The 22,067-nt window shown below is 38.9% G+C and overlaps 1 protein-coding gene across 1 annotated transcript in view; it reads left to right on the plus strand.

Moving 5' to 3' along the window:
• Positions 1–5,458: 5,458 nt before the first annotated feature.
• ptprfa (protein tyrosine phosphatase receptor type Fa) overlaps positions 5,459–22,067 on the plus strand; it is a 206,526-nt gene continuing 189,917 nt past the window's right edge. Inside the window, exon 1 of the mRNA XM_066691835.1 lies at positions 5,459–5,761. The gene's annotated coding sequence lies outside the window, so the exon portion shown is untranslated. The remainder of the gene's footprint in view (positions 5,762–22,067) is intronic.

Below are 22,067 nucleotides of genomic sequence, written 5' to 3' on the forward strand. Positions count from 1 at the left end.
AGATTTCTAGCGTGGGGGCTGTTTAACCCATCCGCAGTTTATAAGTTGCAGATTTACATTAGATTGGAGAACATATATTGAAGTCATGGCCTTTTTCTTTTTTATATATTTGTAGGTTGAGAGATATTTGTTCTTGACACCATATTGTATTCTTTCTTGTCTGTGGCTCCTAAAATATAGCCTGTTAAGCTTTATTCATAGCTACCTTTACACAGAAAAAGAGGAAAGAATTGAATTTTTTATAGATGGATAATCCAGTAGTAGTATCTGGTACATATAGATCTTAAGCAAAATAAAATAATAATACCCAGTAAGGATGGCATTGACAGAACATAATAATTCAAGCCTTTTCATCCACATTATCAAAACCTCACCTCATTCATACTGGATGAAGTAAATACAAAAAAAGAACGCATTGATGCTTCAAGATGCCAGCAGAACATTGAAATTTTGCCTGACCTTGAATGGATTTAATTTCTGCTTAAGATTCTCGTATAAAGATTTTAGATGAATGTGCATTTGAAATACTCTTCAAGGCACCTGCAGACGTGGCTGAATGGGTTCTTGGCATGATGGCTGTTCATCATAGTTTGACCACAAAGATTAATGATTGTTAATGGAGAAAGGATTCTCAGGCACCACCTCGCTGAACTCTCATTATCCAAGGTGGCGACACAAAAGCTGGGCAAGCTGCAGGTGTATTGCTTGACTGCCCAAGCTGAAAGCCCTCAACCTGTTAGGAACACCCTTATCTGTGCCACACGGCTTTTGACCCATGGCCACGTAGACATTTCTGTGTGCTGTTGCAATTGCCTGTGTCACTCTTTGACAGTTGCTTGATTAGGGAAAGTGGGCTGTCGCGATAATTAACATCTGTTTATTCACAAGTATGTTAGAGACGAAAGACACAAGATTTTCACAATGTTTGAAATCCACTAACATCTTCAGCACTTAGAAAGTTATTTTAATCTCACATCTTTTTAAATTTATTTTAACTTTATTTTAATTGCTTATTGGAAAATAAACAAAAAATGTATCAAAATTAACAGTTTTTTGTTTGTTTTTTTACAATCCTATTTACTTATTGTACATTGAATTGTGTCTGACTGGCAAAGTAATCTTTACTTACAGTGTCTTTATGTGATACCCTACAATGTGAAGGAGCAATGTACAGTGAGGGAAAAAAGTATTTGATCCCCTTCTGATTTTGTACGTTTGCCCACTGACAAAGAAATGATCAGTCTATAATTTTAATGGTAGGTGTATTTTAACAGTGAGACACAGAATAACAACAAAAAAATCCAGAAAAATGCATTTCAAAAAAGTTATACATTGATTTGCATGTTAATGAGGGAAATAAGTATTTGACCCCTTCGACATAGTACTTGGTGGCAAAACCCTTGTTGGCAATCACAGAGGTCAGACGTTTCTTGTAGTTGGCCACCAGGTTTGCACACATCTCAGGAGGGATTTTGTCCCACTCCTCTTTGCAGATCCTCTCCAAGTCATTAAGGTTTCGAGGCTGACGTTTGGCAACTCGAACCTTCAGCTCCCTCCACAGATTTTCTATGGGATTAAGGTCTGGAGACTGGCTAGGCCACTCCAGGACCTTAATGTGCTTCTTCTTGAGCCACTCCTTTGTTGCCTTGGCTGTGTGTTTTGGGTCATTGTCATGCTGGAATACCCATCCACGACCCATTTTCAATGCCCTGGCTGAGGGAAGGAGGTTCTCACCCAATAATTGACGGTACATGGCCCCGTCCATCGTCCCTTTGATGTGGTGCAGTTGTCCTGTCCCCTTAGCAGAAAAACACCCCCAAAGCATAATGTTTCCACCTCCATGTTTGACGGTGGGGATGGTGTTCTTGGGGTCATTCCTCCTCCTCCAAACACGGCGAGTTGAGTTGATGCCAAAGAGCTCGATTTTGGTCTCATTTGACCACAACACTTTCACTCAGTTCTCCTCTGAATCATTCAGATGTTCATTGGCAAACTTCAGACAGGCCTGTACATGTGCTTTCTTGAGCAGGGGGACCTTGCGGGCGCTGCAGGATTTCAGTCCTGCACGGCGTAGTGTGTTACCAATTGTTTTCTTGGTGACTATGGTCCCAGCTGCCTTGAGATCATTAACAAGATCCTCCTGTGTAGTTCTGGGCTGATTCCTCACCGTTCTCATGATCATTGAAACTCCACGAGGTGAGATCTTGCATGGAGCCCCAGACCGAGGGAGACTGACAGTTATTTTGTGTTTCTTCCATTTGCAAATAATCGCACCAACTGTTGTCACCTTCTCACCAAGCTGCTTGGCGATGGTCTTGTAGCCCATTCCAGCCTTGTGTAGGTCTACAATCTTGTCCCTGACATCCTTGGACAGCTCTTTGGTCTTGGCCATGGTGGAGAGTTTGGAATCTGATTGATTGATTGCTTCTGTGGACAGGTGTCTTTTATACAGGTAACGAGCTGAGATTAGGAGCACTCCCTTTAAGAGAATGCTCCTAATCTCAGCTCGTTACCTGTATAAAAGACACCTGGGAGCCAGAAATCTTGCTGATTGATAGGGGATCAAATACTTATTTCACTCATTAACATGGAAATCAATTTATAACTTTTTTGAAATGCGTTTTTCTGGATTTTTTTTCTGTTATTCTGTCTCTCACTGTTAAAATACACATACCATTAAAATTATAGACTGATAATTTCTTTGTCAGTGGGCAAACGTACAAAATCAGCAGGGGATCAAATACTTTTTTCCCTCACTGTAATACACAAGTAAATGACCCTTATATGCAACAAACATTGAAATCAATCATAAATAAATGGAATAATTCATGCATGGACACACAGTATGATAGCGGTACAGTAAGATCTAATTATATCTGATTATAGCATGTAATTCAGGGCTCATTCTGGTTGAAGAGCCTTATTAAAAAACTCTTATTGACTTGCTTGCTGTATGTCGCTGATGTCCTGCTGTTTGCTTCTTCAAAGAACACAACAACAACATACATCCAGTATCTGTTTTTTATTATTATTTAAGAAATGTTATCTAATCAGCAAAAAGTGTTGGCATTGAATAGTCAATAATTCCGTTATCTGTGCATTCTGGACAATGTATTTAAATACCGAAACGTTGGTTTTCCCATCTGAATTAAGTTAGTGAAGAATAGACATATTAGTGAAACACGTACGCTTCCAACTGACACGTGAAAAACACATTACAGTTCAAAGAAATTGCCTCTTACTCATCCATAATCAACGTTCACTCATCATGTAACATGAATAATGTGTGGCTTGGAAATTCTAGTGCAAGTGTTAACGAGGTCTGCTTTTAACTCACACATGGATTAGGAGATTATTTGGTGCATTGCAATGCCTTAAAATACCCCTCTTTTCATGCTTCATTGCAGTTACATATTTCCATACATACATACTTGGACATACATGTCCAAGGTGAGCCACTTACATTGAAAATAAAGGATAACAGTGAGGTACAAATGTCCTATTAAATTAACCATTGAACAATAAAACAAGCAGTTTGGTAATTTCCAGGTAAATGCATGGCCTTTATGGAGTTGCAACACTTGGAAAATCCCATTCATGCCATTCAGCACAACGTTTCCAAACTTGTATCTACATAATCCATCTATTTAGAAATAAGACTCATAAAACAGACAATTCAGTCATACACAGTTCATCCTACATATAAGGTTTCTGTTTTCATATCGCTACCTTCAACTAAAATCTTTCCAAAATTAAACCTAATATATTTACAAATTGTTATCTGTGTGGCCCAGGTTATTAAAAGTTGCAATGCCTATTGGTATTGTTAAAGGAAGTTAAAGTTAAATGATTTAGAAATAAAAATACTTGATTCAATGATTAACGTTTAGCATGTTTTTCATTAGTTAAATATACATTTTCTGAAGATTAGTAATGTTGCCTAGCTAAAATTTAACCTGGTTATCCTACATTAAGGACATGAGTGGTTGAAATGGTGATCTGCTTCCTGTTAACTGGAAATGCAGGCTTGTTTTAAGAAGTTGGTCACAGGGTGGGGGATGAACAGTGTGTGAGGAGCTACAGTGGCCCTCAAAAGTATTCACCCCCCTTAGACTTTTCCACAATGCATTGTGTTACAACATGAAATTATAATGTAATAAATCAGTTTTTGCCACTTATGCATTCAAGTATTTTCAGTTTTGTATTTGTAATTAATTGTAAACAATTTGCAGATTATATGATTCACTTTATGGACATTTTCTGTGTTGATCAGTGGCAAGAACTCTTGATTTATTCCATTCTGATTTCATGTTGTAACACTGAGCGATAAACATTACAATTTAAAATTTCACTTCCAGTTGCTTTTATATCTTACAGAAGCCTATTAGTGCCACAAAGGGGATATATATATATATATATATATATATATATATATATATATAGAGAGAGAGAGAGAGAGAGAGAGATTTAATGAATTCACTATAATTATTACGTTAATACAAGCTAATATTTCATTATTTCGCAATATTTATTGCCTTAATATGAAATAATTTTGCGTTAAAACTTTTGTGGTAAGTAGATTGTAGGCATATGTACAGTGAGGATTACAAATATAATAATACACATTGTTGTCTACAATCATTGTTTCTGTCCAAGTCCATATCGTTGTACTGCACCAAGTATAACCACCTGACACTAAAAAATTATAAATGTAATGTATTATTGATCCTCCTATAGAATGATCTGAATCTCTAAGCAAAATTATCAGTCTGATAATAACGTTAAATTATTGCGAAATAACGCAATATTATCTCATATTAACGCATCAATGATTGCGAAATAACGCAATATTATCTCGTTTTACGTCTTTTTTTTCTCTGTGGGGCCATGCGCTAATAAGCCTCCATACTTCCGTATAATTCTGCTAAAACCATTTAATTATTTGTGTAGACTATATAATAAACCAACTATATCTATGGTTTTATTGATTAAGACTATAATCACCTGTCTACTACTAATAATGACATTGTAGAAAATAAACGGTTAAATCTGAAATGTAACTGTATAAAGTATGTTAATACATATTTTAGTAAAATAAAGACAATATGGTCTGGGGATGTCAATAATGAAATTGTAGAAAATGTTAGATCTGAAAGGCAAACTATAAAATATTTCAATATTTACATGCATTTTACTAAAATCGTCTGGCGATTTCAAATTCAAAGAAAACAAAAACAACCCAACATGAAAACGGTCTTTATTGGATTTTCTGGTGATTTCAATGTGACTGACATAATGCACTGTCATACAAATTGACATGCAGTTGATGTGCCCTTAATGAAGAGAAGGTATTTTACTCCGATTCATTCCGTAAAGAGACGAGTAGATCCGAATGCACAACCTGTGTCTGAGAGAGAGAGAGAGAGAGAGAGAGAGAGAGAGAGAGAGAGAGAGAGCCAGTGAGACAGTGATCAGTGGCTGGGAGAAACTCGGAGACCCGCTGCTGTGCGAGGAAAATACACGACAGAAAAGCAGCTTCTTCTGTATATAAACAGACCGATTGACAATTGACCATCCCCGGGATTATAGTGCACTCCACACCGGCAGACACAGACGGACGCCTGTGTTCGTTGTATTTCTGGGATCGACGCTGGTTTACTGAACTGAAAGAGGGATTTTATACACTGAGAACCGGACCGGGTGAGCGCAGTGGTGGCAACAACGAGGAGAGACATGCAAACGGCACAGGAGCAGAGAGCCGGTGAGTTTGCCATAGTTTTCTGTTTTTTACACACTATGGTATTTTTTGAAAAAACGTGTAAAGTACATGGAGAACAGTGTCTGCGTGTCTAAGGGAAAGCAGATCTCGAATAGAATGTACCGCACATAATATCAAAGAATAGAATGATCCGCGCATTCCCAAAGAGGATCAGAACTTTCGCGTGTTCGAATGTGTGGAATCGAACGCTTGAATCGAATTCTATCAATCTACATTCTGCAGCTGTGTGTTTTACATCCCAGTTAAGGGCGATGCTTCATGTTCATGTCTGAGACAGCTGGTGTCAGACGGTGGCCGCCTGTTGAACCTGTTTCACTGGCGAACAGGTAGTTTTACAAAAACATTTAAATAAAAAATAATATTTTGTTTTCAACACATTTTCTCTGGCAAGGTGTAGAGTAGCCCGTGCAAACCCTGCCTGTCACCGTGCACACAAGTGTTGTTAGACGGCTGCGTTCAGGTTCATTTTAAAATAACAAGTTGATTCATAAAATAGACCTGCATTTTAAACGTGTATCATATATGTATATTTTTTGTTTTCGCTTTGGACCCATACAAGAGGTTTAATTGTTTCATTTCACAAGAGTGCGCTTCCCACTCGTCCTTTGCTTGGCTGTCCTGTATTGTGCTTGAGGTGGCTGGCAGCCTGCGTGTCGCGCTTGGGTCATTTTTGCTGCTTAATATTGCACATTAATAGGTGTTTCACATGCTAACTAAAGCCACGATCTAAACCGAATAAACACCAAGCATGCTATTTTAATGAACATGCCATTGTTATGAACACATTGCTGTCCGGCTGCCCCCTTCCCCAAATCCACGCATGAGTCGGATGAGGTTGAAGTTTGAATATCTGTATTTATGGCGATGGGCAGAGGGAATATATTCATAAACTGCAAACCATACAGACCGATAACTCTGCGCACCTGTTTCTGCAAAGCAACGGGAATCGCCTTTCTGTGGGGAATTTGCGCTACCTGTGCCCTTTCGGCGGAACATATTAAAATACACCATTACCTTTTCTCATTGTGTTTGATATTTCCTTAGACTTGAAACTAACAAACCAACAGTTATTCACTTTATTTTATCCCCGAGGCTTAAATGGTGTGTAAATGTGACAGCAGTGAGAGACAGTAGCGCATCAGCAATGGGCTTTAAGGCGCTATAATTATTAATAAATCCACCTCATTAATCCGTCTTGTCTGACAACCTGTTCCTTTAATTTCAATAAATCAGATGCGACAGAAAGGGATGAATTCCAGACTTTGGGACAAACGCTTTTTAAGAATGAGTCTATCGGTATTGATAAGATATGCATCAATATTTGGTTTTGACGGTTTGTCCATCTTATATATATATATATATATATATATATATATATATATATATATCGAACCATTTCTTCAAATATATCCAGTGTTTTCCTGTCCAGATTGATGCCTTGCAAGTTTGCTCAGAAAAAATAATACATCTGTACCTAGACGAAAGCTGAGAATATATCTGAACAAAGGCTTAAAAAGACAAGGTTTCTGTCGCTGCTGTCCAAGGAAATCTAGGCTTCATGTGGTTTTATCTTTTAATGAAAAATAAGATTGTGAGGCGCTCAATAACCTCATCGTATATTTTGTGTGTGTGTTCATATAAAAATATGTGTGTAAATATATAAATAAAATATGTATACGTGTATGTAATGTTATACAAGAGTGTGTATGTGTGTGGGGGTATATATATATATATATATATATATATATATATATATATATATAAAGAACTACCTTTCAAATATTGCTTGACCTCTCCCAGCAACTGCAGAAAGGACGGCTGTGTTAATGGGTGACAGCTCCTCTCAGGGAGACTCCATTTAGAAGAAACCGACAGGAGAAAATATAATTTAGCTCATTTTGTAGATCCAGATTTACTCAGAATATAGGGCATAATGTTGCAATATCATTATGAGGAAAAACAAAATGTTACTGTGTAAAACTATTGGAGAGAAGCATTAGACAAATATCCTGTGAGATTAATAATAATAATTATACATTATCTGTGTATATGATATAAGGGAAACAAGAGCATTGGTACTCCTTGCATGGAGAGAATGGAAGTACTAAATGAGATTCAGCAGTCTTTTAAAACGGCGCATGGTGCTGGAGCAGCCAGGGACAGCCAATGCTTTTATTATTTTTTTTCTATGCATATATTTCCTTAGATTTTTTTTTTATAACTTTTGGGGGGGAGCTAAAAATCTTGCTTGTCCTCACTGTTGTTCAGACTCCAGCGTGCGTTTCTGATTGGATGCTGTTTTTGTTGGCCATAGCTTATCTTTTTCGTTGTGAGACAAACCCCCTAGCTTCTCGACTATTATGACAAAGTGTAGGAGCCCATTTTTAATTAGGTATTTTTTTAACTCTGAAAACGGGGGGCTTTTGACATACTGTGAAGATATTAAAAAAGCAATATACACACAGAAATGATGTATTACACATTAAATCTATCTTTGTGAACAAATCTGATATGGTTCTATTTGAAGGAAGTTGTGGGAGTGTTGAGGTGGCATTATACCTAAAAAATGAGCATGTTGCTCATACATAAGTCGGTTCATACTGCTTCATATGTATGCAAAGAAGGTGCTTTGCTGGTTGTGTTGTTGGCTGTCCCAGCTTAAACCTTTTCAAGGTGCTAACGTTTAACTTACCTACTCAATTTTAAAGAGCAATAACAAGAACGAACAATGCTTCGGTGACATTGTCATGTACTGAGTTTTTAGGATGGGCTAATATTATACATCCATTATGTTAAAATATATATAAAGGATTTACCATATGGAAGCTCTTTCATGACTGTTTGAGGTTTGCAACCGTTTAAGTAAAATTTACTTAATCTAACTGTAATATTGCTTGCTTACTCACAAAGTAGGTCTTACTGAAATGACAACTTATCGTGGGGGTACTGCAGTCACTCATTCAGTCTAGAAAGCTGCCTTAGCAATTTTCAGGTCCATTTTGGACTGCTTGCAAACCATGCAGGTAGGCAAACCAAACCCTTTTGGAAACGCTGATGTAACTAAACTACAAAATTAGGGTTATTGGGACACGCATGGCAAAGAGTGTCCATCAATCACCATATGGAATGTTTTTTAAAGAGCATCTCGTTCTTTTCATCCTTTTTATGTGTCATCTGCTGTGGCTTTACTGTCCTCAATTAAGAAAAAAAAACAATAAACGGTACTGCAAACTTGACAGCGGTTGTGTCCCAGAAACTGCTCGTCAGGAGTGGTTGAAGAAGGACAGAGGCTCCATCGGATATGCGTCACGAGATGAGAGGGATGCATGAGCATTGAGCTGTTAATCAGAGACACAAATTGTCCGGGCATAAAGGGCAAGGCCGTGGATATTGACGACAAAACTGCAGGGGAAAGGATGGATTTAATTAAAGGTCCAAGGTAAACTGGAGTGTGGATGATGGAGTATTTAGGTCATATACCATACAGCACAGAGGCCTGCACAAAACATTTGAAGAAATTCCAAAAGGCAACTCGCTTTCCTGCATTTGAAGACACGAGAGTGGATGCAGGCACACTGGGGTTTAGCAGAGATGTTCAGATGGAAAGAATGGATTTCCAGCTCTGGACACACGGGATGGAAGTGTTTTGTAATGGATTGCAGGCCGGCAATGCTCCGTGGGCATGTTGACTGGTGCCCATGCAAGAGGTTTGCTGTTGGCACTCAGTGTTTGTCTTTGCAAGCCAGGCCTGCTGAAGCCAAAGCATCTGTTTCTGCTTCTGCCCTTTTTAATGCATTCCTGGTCCTCCTGGTGGCTGAGCTCTCCACGGTAAACAAAAGATACATTTTGTCTACGCTAATTAGCACTGTTGCAACTCTTCAGTGCACCATTTCCACTCGCTGAAGAGACACTTAGCGGACGTCTCGCTCGGGCTTGCTCATGCTTTTCACGTTGATGAATTATGTGTAATTTTACATGTGGTTGGGAGTATAAACCTTTTAGAAAGATGCTCTGATTTATGTTTTTTTATTTTGTTTGTTGGCATGCAGATATTCTCACAAACAGTGTAGCGTGACATAGCAGGTTGCCTCTGAATGTGGATGGAGTCGAGAGATGTGTGTGGGAATGGCCTGTTGGCTGTGAATGTAATTTGTCTGTTGATTGGAACCAGACTTCCTATGAAGGAGGCTGCTGGGGGCATTAGAAACAATTTGCACTGTTGCTTTACAGGGTGTGTCATCTTTATAACATGCAGGGGAAACTGAAGTCGGGGTCTGAACATGCTTGGGATATCAACAGTCTCCTCTCTTCTTCCCATAGACCGAAGGAAACATTGTAGTATGCATTTTGTTTTCAAGGCCCTAATTTCCTCAATCTTAACAAACACTTATGATAACAATAATTATTGTAATGAAGTGTAATTGCACAGATCTGCTGATGGCTTTGTTTTGAGAAAGTGCAGTGTGGGGCTGTTTCGGCGGCACTGCCAGCTGAGGAAATCCAAGCACCTGATAACGACGGCGCAGCGGTGGCTGTTCATCTCGGTACAGGATCCTCTGTGGTTCCAAGGAAAATGGAAAAAGCTTTTTTGTAAATAATTAATATGGTCAGAGGAAGTGAAACCAGAGACCAAGCTCCTCAACCCCTTGGTAATCTGTTGTCTTTGTCTGTAACTCCACCCCCCAGCACTCTAAGCAGATCAGATCTTCAGATGTGAGGGCAGAGGGACTTTTAAGGTGTATTACTGGGTAAATGAGTTAAGCTTTTTAGGAACTTGCACTGCTCTGGTGAGAGAATACAAAAAAAACTAATACGGAAATGTGATGCATTGATCATAAAGTCTTATATAAAGCTCAGTGTGAATGCACAGTTAGAAAAAACTTAATACACATTTATTTATTTTATTCCTTGGCATGTTATTCACACCTTTTTGGTGTCCTCGACCCTCTTCGGCAGACGTTTAGCTGCACAAAATGATCTGGGAAACGGCTGACCGCTGGGGGAACGTGTTAGTGCTGTAGAAGTCTGCATCGCTGGATGGATGATGTGTATAAATCGAAGGTGAAATTTTGCCAAGTGTATTCAACACCAAACCTTGGAGCTTGATATCACCCTCTGTTTCAGTGATTATATCAATAAGTAAGGCTTTGACAGAACACAAATTGCTTCCTAAGACAAACCGTGTACAATAACATTACACAAAGCTGATAGCATTGATATAAAACATTAATGCTGTGCAGCTTTTCCCCCAACACCTACACAGAATGCAATGTTGTATTTAGGAGCAGTTTTTTTTTTCTCTGGGGTACAAGGAAAACTTGATCAATTTAATAAAAAGCATACAGCCGATATGTGTGTTTGGCTGCCTTAGACTAGCTGTTTCTATTCCAGCTCATTACCTGTGTTCCTGGCAGATAGAGGAGCTTCTTGGAGGAGCCTCCCCTTTGGTTGATTCATTTTCCACACTCTGACTAAGAACCCAAGAAACCCTCGCTCAAATTCCAGCTCACTAAAGCTGCACAGCCCTGTTTTTCACAATGGTTTGATTTCTGAGTGCTGACATTTGTAGACAGGTATGCGGGGGTTGAGTTATCTCCCAGAGGCCAACTGTGGGAAAGGGACGTTGGCCGAGAAAGGACAGGTTCCTTCTTTCTACATTTCCTGTGGTCAGGGCAGCCGAGTGGCAAGGTGTGGACATTGTCCAAAAACATGTATTACACAAGCCTCTTTGGTTTTTTGTCCCATGTCCTTATTGCTGACTCGGAATTAACCTCCCTCAGACACTATTATTTTAGCATTGTTCTTGCCTTGCTGTCAGTTTTAATGACTATTTTGCAGAGGGAAACCTGAACTCGGAGATGGCTTTCATGCGACAAGCTGCAAATTCATGTTTATTTCAGTCCATGCTCTTAGGGCATCTGTATTATCTGCATTTTTCTTGTTCTTCTTAGTGACGCTCTGGTAGCCACGTCAAAATGTGTACCGGTCCATCATTTATTATGATAATGGATGTCGGTGTTGCTAATGATATCATTTTTAACATATTTGATAACTGCAACAGCAATTTATCATTATTTACAATTGCGATGTATCATCTCTCCATTCTGCTGGTCTGTCCCAACAGGGATTTTTGTGGTGGTTATTCCCTTTTTTGAGACGTGGTCTGAATTGAGGTGTTTGTTAGAGAACTGATAATAGCTTAAAGAAATAGCATTCCAGATCATTGTTTGATTTTCATTGAACATTTCAATTATTTTGCCAACTCATTTACTACATGTTACTATAGACCCGGATTTCTGACTGAAAACATTAGAACCGTAGTTCTCCCAGGCCTTCAACAGCCGTAATATAATGCACATAACAAAATTTATTTATTCTAATCATTTATTTAAATTTAATCACGTAATTTCTTTTCAAGAGTACTTCAATTTTCAATTCAATGAGGGAATGGCACTGGCTGATTAACATTCAAAGATGTTATTTTATTTTTGTATTTCAAATTGAAGATTTGCTGTACCTAAATGACTTTATTTGTTTGAGCCCTCTCCTCCACTGAAGACGATTAACAGAAGCACTTAGGGGTTTCTTTTCATTTGCTTTGGTTTTGGAGGTAATGCAAGTCCTTCTGATTGACAAACTATATGATATTGAATGTGGTGTGTAAATATCGGCCACAGATCTGCACAGTTTGTCCATGGGATGGGGGAGGGATATTTTCCACTAAGCCGTGTCTTTATGATGAATGTGAGCGATTCAAGTGAAGGTGACACAACCTGCTCTGTCCTGGGCTTTGCAGGAAAGCCTGTGCAGGCCTGGCTTGTCATGACATTTTTATGATCATACTGTACCATTTAATGACTAAATCAAATCAATCTGCAATTTCGGGGCATAAATGCAAATGTTTCTTCATGTTTATGTTCTGAAAAGATTGCTCTAGCATTGATTTAGGCTTCTAATAAGTACCAATGCTATTTTATATACCCTTACCTAATTTGGGAGCAGAACTCAAGGTATTTTTCAACTGTCCTTCCATCGTGACGATGTTAATTTGTTTGCCATTCCTCTATCGATGTTTTCCATATTCTTTATTCAGTTACTAGTGTGCTATACCCCTATATGTTATTTTTACTGAGTAATAGTCAATTAAATAACGAAGAAACAAGTTATTCTGAATCCCTGCTGTAGATAAATTAGAAAGGTGAGGTGTTGCACCCCTCCGGTCTGTAGAGATTCTTGCGTTTTGACTTTTCTCACACTTGACCAGTGCGATGTTAAATACTTCAATTTAAAATTGCCAATTTAAAATTTGCTTCTAAACTACAGCTGTTCAAGACGATGGAGGGGGGGAAACAAATCTGCAAGGGAGAGAAATATAACGTTATTCTCTAGAGGTTCCCCCCTTGATCAGATCCATTACAGATTCATAAATATTGTATTGGATGTAAGAACATGTTTACGGTGTTTGTTTTTAAAGTAGGTATAGCGCTTGCTCAGGGATAAGTCGTCGTGTTCTTGAACCCGTCAGTGCTGCGATGTTTGTGATTGTCCTTAATCCGCTTAGTCATTGCTGGAGCACCTGGGCATGCCAAGTCACAGTGCGCTGTGTCACGGGTGCTGCTGGTAGCATCTCCCACTCGGTGTTGAAGCTACGCCATGTGTGCTTGCCTGTTATGAGTCTTTAATTATTCATCTTCAAAAGGGGAGAATCGTGAGCCGGTTCCCTACTGTGCTGGGAGAGACATCTGAGTTTGCAAATTGAAAAAGATGTAATTATTAGTTATTTTTTTATTACACATTTTGGATGCACCTCATCTCCAATTACCTATACAAATATTACATCTTAGTCCTAGACTTCTACTAAAAATAGATTCATAAACCCCTATAAGCAAAAATATTCTTGAACTTTGATTATCAGTGTTCTGAGTAGTATTAATGGATTGGCTTTTGCTGGAATAATTTGTACCGTTACCCCTGTTGTTTGAAAGCTTGGGGTGCTTGATGACCAAAACAAAGGGAAGTCTTTGTGCAAGAAATGACCAGAATACACACAGTGTCAGTGTGTTGGCAGAGCTATTGTCCGTCTGTTCATTTATCACAATCTAAGGTGTAATTATTTTGAAGCAGCAACGACAAAAGTCATAAATTACATGGGGTTTTGATTCCACAAATTGATGTACTTCGTGGTGCAATCCTGACAGACACGTAATTTCATATCCCCAGGCTGAAACTTTTAATTAGAGGAGTTTGCTGTTTCATCCACCGGCATTTAATGTGCTCATACAGGCACGGTAATGCAAATGTCTGATACTAGCGATTCTCCCCTGGTTGTTCACAAAGAGGCGAGCGCGTTACCTTTAGTTATTTATTATTTACTGAAAAGTTAGATTGACTCGCCTGAAGAGCCTCTGGGATTACACCATGAAACTATTAAAAAAATCCACGTCGAGCAAACTTATTAAGAAATGTTTTGTTGAAAGGTCCTTTCAGTATTTTGAGGCAGCACATTTTTTTGTACTAGAAAGCACTTTGTACATTTACAGTGTGACATGAAAATACTAAACAGGAACGCTTGACTTAAAACATTGCAGCTATCTTTGATCGTGTGCTAAAGTCGATCGCCGGGTTGTTTTCAAAGCTGTGCTGGTGGGGCGATGATGAGAGCAGCTGATACAGTCCATTTTCTTACCTAGTTTTCCTTATGTAATTTTAAATGTACCACCACAACATGTAGTGACTTTATCAGATTTCACTGGGCACATGCCATATCCTATCTCAGGATGCATCTATTATAGCAATGTCAGCGAAGACTTTTGATTTTTCCACATTCAAGAGGGATCGCTGGCCTGCCAGACAGAACATTTCCCCACATACTCAAGCTGTGTAAGTGCATGAATTCCCATGTTTTTTCCTTTCTTTCTTGCAGTGAATCCTTTTGAATCCTCTACAAAAGACCGAGCTTCCCCCACCCCCCCACCCAAGTGAAAAATTGAACATTTACTGTGGTGGGGGTGAGAGCAGAGCAGAGGGGTGCAGGAAGCTTGTATTGGAGTTCTTGTTAATTGAAGTTGATTGTCCCAGCTAAAGATTGAAAGACTGAGGGAGAATTTAAAGGTCAGCATTGATCACATGATTTTAAACAAATCAGATTGGTTTGGAAACAGCATGAATGGTTTGGAGTAGAAATGCTTCAGCCTGCATTTTTTCGCCTGCTAGAGAATCGCCATTGGGAACAGGAGAACATTCTAAATTGATCCTGACGGCATAAAGAAGAAAAGCTAAACGCCCTTTCAGAGAGCCCAGAATCCCGTTTAAGGCTGTTAGACACTTCAAATAAAGAAATTGATAAATATCATGTTTCTTTTTTTGTTATTTGAAAAAAAACATAAAAAACATTGGTGAGCTGCAAAATAACACATATACCAAGCAACAACGTGTTGAAATAAGTACTTTGTTGTGAATTATAAAAATATATTAAAAGATACTCTTATTGAAGTGTTTCCAGATGTGTGTGCCTTTGCAGACTACAAGTTCAAATGGGAATTCTAGCACTGGCAGGCAAATTGCAATCAATTAACTTCTCTAAGATAAATTGATAAAATCGCAATGTTAATTTAAATTGCTGTTTTCTGCTTAATTTAATCTTACATCAGTATTTATCCATTGAAGCATGTATTGGGAGCCTTCCATGTCTTCTAGGTTGTAACTAGAATGCAGGCAAAGAGAAATCCCAAATGAATGAAGATGAGACGCATTAAGAGTTTAGTAAAATTTTTATACATTAATAACCTCCGAAGACATCGACTTTGCCCATTTTACCTTTTTGTTTTAGCGTAGTCTGAAGTGCTTTCAATTCAGCCATTATCGGGATGAGTAATGACAGCCCTTTCGCAAAGCTGTCAATGGCTATGGAGGGGGAGAAAATCTGAAATCTGAAAATGATTCAGAATATTGTTCATTGGACGATTTTGATGTGAAGCACTTAACTGCTCAGTCGGAAGCTCTTCATTTTCCTTGAAATTTTGTGGCAGTCGTTTTTAAATAAGTTGTTAACTCGTTCTGACTGGATAACACATAGACCTCGACATCGACTCTAGTGCTGCAAGTGGCTCGAGGATACGTGGAGAGAAACTGTGAGGAGTGAAACACTGGCCTTCAGTCTGTTCTCAGGAGCAGCAGATGGATTGGAAGAGAGACTGGACAGAAGGATGTGGTGACTGTCCAACCACAGAGAGATCGAGCGGAGGAACGAGTAGGGTGTACTCTCACTCTCAAGTCATAAACCAGTGATGAAGTGATTTTTGTTAAGTATCTGAAAATGAATCTTGCATTCATCTTGTTTGTTGCTAAATATATTAATGTATCCACATACACACACATCTGAAACTAAATATATAGCTTAAGCAGTAGAGCATCCAGTTGTGGCAGGAGAGGGCAGTAGGGGGCAAATGCAAAGATGACCAGATACAGTTAAACTAAGATTTTGATGATGTTCCATTTTGACAATTTAGAAATCCGTGTTGGAGTGTGACCGATGTAATGGGAAACTTAGCTGCATGGTCACTCTTGGCTACGTTTGACAGCTGGTGTTTGACGTCTATGCAGAAGATTGAAATTCTCAGTTTGCAAGGCTGCAAACTAATAAAACATTCCTGAACGCTTGCGTTACCAAGGGGCACTGATAGGGGAAGGGTTTGTTAGGGGTTGCATTGTAATTTAGTTTAATAAATGTGATAAATTGTGGGAAATGCCTCTTTTTCTTATTTTATTGTGTGACTTACTTGGCAAGAATTCTTTGAAGTAAGATGTGTATGTTGGTAGCTGAGTTTTTACCATATTGTGAATTATTTTCTTTTTGTAAGTCTCAGACATTTTTTGACAATTTAAATTATTTAAGAAAATCTTGTATAGCGCATACAAAAGGGATAGAGACAAAACAAAATACAAAGAATATGCTGAACTGCAAAGAGATCTTAAGAAAGGGATCAGGAAAGCAAAGAGGGAAATTGAAAGAAACATAGCTCTTGGAGCTAAAACTAATGCTAAGAGATTTTTTCAATACTACAACAGCAAGAGGTCAGTACAGGAGGAAGTGAAACAGATAAAGGGCAAAAATTGAAGTATCTTGGAAAACGAACAAGATGTGACAAATGTTCTAAATGGGTATTTCTACAAAAGAAAAAACAGATGACATGCCACAGGCTAACAACCAGTCCAGTCAAACCCTAAGAGAGATCAGGATAAATGAAATCACCTGGACCAGATGGGATCTTTCCAACAGTACTTTAAAAAATGAGAGAAATTATTTATAATATAATTATTTAAAATATTCCAAATGACACTTAGAACAGGGGATGTGCCAACTGACTGGAAAACAGCAAATGTCATACCAATCCAGAAGAAAGAGGACAAAACTGAACCAGGAAATTACAGACCAGTCAGTTTCACCTGCATTACTTGTAAAATGTTAGAAAAAATTATTAGACATGAAAACCATATTCTTGGAGATAGTCAACATGGGTTTAGATGAGGCAGATCATGTCTTACTAATTTATTCGAAATTTTTGAACATGCAACTGCAGCTGTAGATCATATGAAAGCATATGATATATTTAGATTTACAAAAAGCTTTTGATAAGGTTCCACACCAATGACTGATCCTCAAATTGGAAGCTGTAGGCATTCAGGGTAATGTAAGTAGATGGATTATGAACTGGTTGATGTCTAGGAAACAGAGGGTGTCGATTAGAGGAGTTGCTTCTAACGAGTGAGGTTGTTAGTGGAGGTCCACAGGGATCAGTACTAGGGCCTGTGCTCTGGGATAGTTAGGAAACTTGTCAAATTTGCAGATGGTATAAAAATATAAAAATTACATGCAGGTAGTAAACTACCTATATGTCCACTATAATTACACTATGGGACGAATAGAACTAGAAGAAGTAGAGCATGAGAAAGACCTCACTCTCCCCATCCAAACAATGTGGGGAAGCAATTAAAAAGGCAAACAAAAGTGTAGAATTGAGAACAAGGGCAGTGATGTTCAGACTGTACAATGCACTAGTTAGAGCTCATCTGGATACTGTGGACAGTTCTGGGCTCCACACTTCAAGAAAGATATCGCTGTTCTAGAGGCCTGGTCTGAAGGGAATGTCCTACTGAGAGACTGAGGGACCTGAACCTTTTCACCCTGGAACAGAGGGGACTACGTGGGGACTTGATTCAAAATCATAAAGGGCATCGACCACATCAAACCAGAGGAGATTTTCCAGATCAGCAGGGACACACGTACCCGGGGACACAAACGGAAATTGGGCTTCAAGGCATTCAAGACAGAAAACAGGAGACACTTCTTCACACAGAGAGGCGTCACAATCTGAACAAACTCCCCAGCTATGTGGTTGAAGCTGAAAATTTGGGAACATTTAAAAACAGACTGGATATTATCCTTGGATCACTTAGTTATTAATGGACACCAAATGAGCACGATGGGTCAAATGGCTTCCTCTCGTTTGTAAACTTTCTTATGTTCTTACTTTATCATAGCTTTTTGCATCCTAAATAAGTACTTGTTGTTTTCTTCTTCTTATCTAGTACCTTTACAGTTAACTTTTTGGAGCTGTACAGTTCCACAGGGTGCTCATAAAATGACATGGCGTATTCAATCAGCTGTATTGTGAAGACTGTCCTGTGGAGCAATGAAATTTGTTACACATACAAAAAGGCCTGTGGGGAACAAGTTCCCATGGACAACAGTGGTCAAGGTTGGCTCAGTTTGATCACCAACCATGATGGCTGGTATCCATGGAAAAACGTGGTACACAACTACATGAAACTGTTCAGCATTCAACAAGACAATATGATGTTGGGCAGCAAGTTCCCTGTGGTCCCATTTGAATCAGATTTCATTGTTACATGATGTACAGATTTTACAATACAGTTTGAAAAGGCCAACTAACTTCTTAAGTACCCTGTGCTTGGATAGGAAACTGTATAATGTGCGATTACCTGAACAAACTGTACAAGACTAAATATACTGCACAAGAAAGTATCTATGAGTATTTAGATTAACAGAGTCTCTGAAGGTGTTGCTCATATCAAGTTTTAAAATATGTAGCCCTATTTTACTGTAGGTAGCATGTTTTCCCAACAAATGTATTCTGCATGGAAGTAAGTTGAAGGCCTAAAATCCCATCAGTAATGCACTGATGATAAATCAATGTAAAAATAGTGGGTGTGCCTCCATCCCAGTAGCACACAGTTTCAAAGGCAGCTTTGTATTGAGTGAGTAAGTAAGTAAAGTTGCAGCAGTAGAAAAAGGAGTCAAGCGTAAAAAAATTATAGAAAACAAGATTAAACGTCAATGCAGAAAGGGGGGATCGGCCTTAAAATTACTTTCTTAGATATATTAAAGGGTGTAGGAGAATTAATTAGTAATTCATTAGTTACTTATTAATTACAAAATTCTGTTCTCTTTCGGTTTGAGTGATGTTTTCATTTTTAATTTCCCCCTTGAGTGTCTTGAAATTTTAACCTTGGTTTAATTGTTCGAACGCGTTAGAAGCAGTGATTTGTGTGTGGTGGCACGCTTGCCTGAAATATATAGAGTTGTTTTAGGAAATTGCCACTGGGGAGGCACTGACCACACGACAAATTGGGCTGATGTAGTCCTTTTCCCACCTTGAGTGGAAAGGTTGAGGAGAAATTTGGTCACCAGTTATTTATCAAATATTCCTCTTATTAGTTCACAGCTGCTGCTTTGAAAGTAAACCTTTTCTGTACGGTGTATGTGTTTTATTTAGGCTTAAATTCACAGAGAGAAAATGGACAACAAAAATAGTGGGTGGGCTATTATATAAATGTAATGTATTCGCACACTAAGTAATGACTCTCTCACCCTGCTTTCATTTTCCTTGTTTGTTTTTTCCCTCCACAATCCTTTAAGAAGTAGGAGGTATATTTTGAAAAACAATAACCTGCAGCAATTTCATTATGCGGCGTCTGGAGATGGGAAATTAGAATAGCAGAGTAACAGGGAGTATAGAGAACAGGTACGCTCTGCGCCTCCAGGTGCAACTGCATTGGCTTCAGTCAACGGTGTGCAGCTGAGAGCAGGGTAATGAACAGAGAGCAGTGTAATTAATGCAGGTAGATGCAACGTGGAGGATGGGGTTGGATTATGATCAAACTGCTTGTTATTAAACGGTGAACCGAGTCTCGAGCCACATAAATAATAAATCTGACTTGGGGAGCGCAGATGAAAGCTCGAGAGCCCTTACCCCACAGATGTAGGTGAAGGAAGACGATGCTGCTGTTATCACTGGGAGGCGAGTCCGGCAGTGGTCCGTGCCGATGAAAGCCGTGTGATTCATGTAGCCGCCCGCAATATTGCTCGGGCTTCAGGGAATAGTAAGCATTATCTTCACTAAATGGCTCTGAAAACACGTTTGGCCAGGTTGTGAGGCAGTGATTTATTGCTGAAGATGGTGAATAGTTAGCCGCATTGCCTGAGCCGTATAAGCATTTTCATGGCCACAGTTCAAGTTTATTTCGGCTGTAAATTTTTAAATGCGGAGAGGAGAACACCAGGTGAATTTATGGCGCCATGTACCCCGATGTTGTTCGGAGTAGCCAGCAGGAAGTCAATGCATTGTTTTAATGTGTTGCGGGCCAGGATGAGCAATTTGTGTTCCCTTATCTCCACTTGTCAAAGCCCATGTCATGGATCTTATCCTGGAGCTACTGCGCACAAACACAAGAAAAAAGCTACTTTAAGGGAAAAACAACAACAAAAAACACGTTTTACCCATATGTGCAGTGCTTAAATCTTTAAACATCTTTAAATCCTTTTAATTGAAGGTTTTCAAAATATATACATTTATATTTAAGAAAAAATAAAGCAATACAAGAAAACTTAGTGGCTTAATTATTTCAGCAGCTTCCTTTTGAAACATGCAAGATGATTTTTGTAATTAAAGAATTAAAGAACCAAAACATCTAGGGATGATGCGTAGAAATCCTACAAGTATAAAGACACGGCATCACGTTGGCTGCTGCTCCACTCGGACTCCTCCAGAGCAATATGTTCTGGGATTGGCCCTTCACTACCTCCTTTTTCTGTTCACACAGGCCCTGCGGACGCTAATCCCCTCTCCGTATCAATAGCCAGTCGCACAGTTTCTCCACTCTTGTCTCCCTGGGGGGGAAGAACACTTACCTCACATAAGGCAGAGAAACGATGGGCCCCCCTGCTGTGCCAGATCAAGGTCTTATCTGCAGATTCGATTTTTATTTGTTTTAAATATTTAACCACAGAAGTGAGGGGGGGGAAAACGTCTACAGAGACCAGGGTTTCCTTGCTAGGTGGAAGGCAGTACATTGAGACGTGATCCATGAAAAAGTGAGGCAGGAAAGAGAGGCTTCGCCGAGGCCTGTGACACATTTTTGATAGTGTTCTTTACATAGGAAATCATTAATAATAATTAATCATAATTCCTTTATTTCAGCCGTGGTTTGTTTAATGATGTAACTGAGCCGTGTCTAGAGAGCTTAAGAATTATCCTTGTATTTTCTGCCCCCACATATGAAAGTCTGATTCCATCGTATAAAAAGTGAAGTGAAGGTTTGTGTTTTGTTTCACACTGATTGCCGAAGAATGGCACATCTCTTTAAGTCCACCTTCCTCTCTACACGGTTTGTCACATGGGAGCTGCACCATGAGGCAGTTTTTAGAGACAGCGAGATGCGGGACTGATGGACAACATGAGACTTGACATGTTTTGCCATCAGTTTGCACTTGCATTCACTTATATTCTGTGGGCAACATTATGTTTTGCATATGAATACGTTTAAAAGTGAATTGCTAGTAAATCAGCTGAATGTACACGCACTCTCACAGACACACAATGGCAGCAAAATCAGACCTCCAAGTACCATTATTTATATAGCTTAGATTTTCAAAGTGGTCTATTCCTGTTGGATGAAGCATACATCATTTTCAGTGAAACCTATTAAGGAAATTATAAATTAATAGTCAGTTTTCCCATTAAGAATAAATGGTTTACAAATTAGCAGGACCCAAGCTCCTCGTGGACTTTCAGCATGCAACCCTAAACTCTGGATATTGAATCGATCCCATTCAAAGGCGATGTCAGTCTTAAAAGATCCTTTCGTGTTAAACACCAGCTCCGGCTCTCAGGCCCTGGAAATCCCTGTCAAATCTCTGCTTCTTTCCGTGGCTGATGTTAATATTTTTAAACGGAGTATTTACAAGTGGATTATTTCAAAGGGCTGC

Source organism: Amia ocellicauda, chromosome 19 (genome assembly GCF_036373705.1).
Source record: "Amia ocellicauda isolate fAmiCal2 chromosome 19, fAmiCal2.hap1, whole genome shotgun sequence".
NCBI classification, from domain to species: Eukaryota; Metazoa; Chordata; class Actinopteri; order Amiiformes; family Amiidae; genus Amia; species Amia ocellicauda.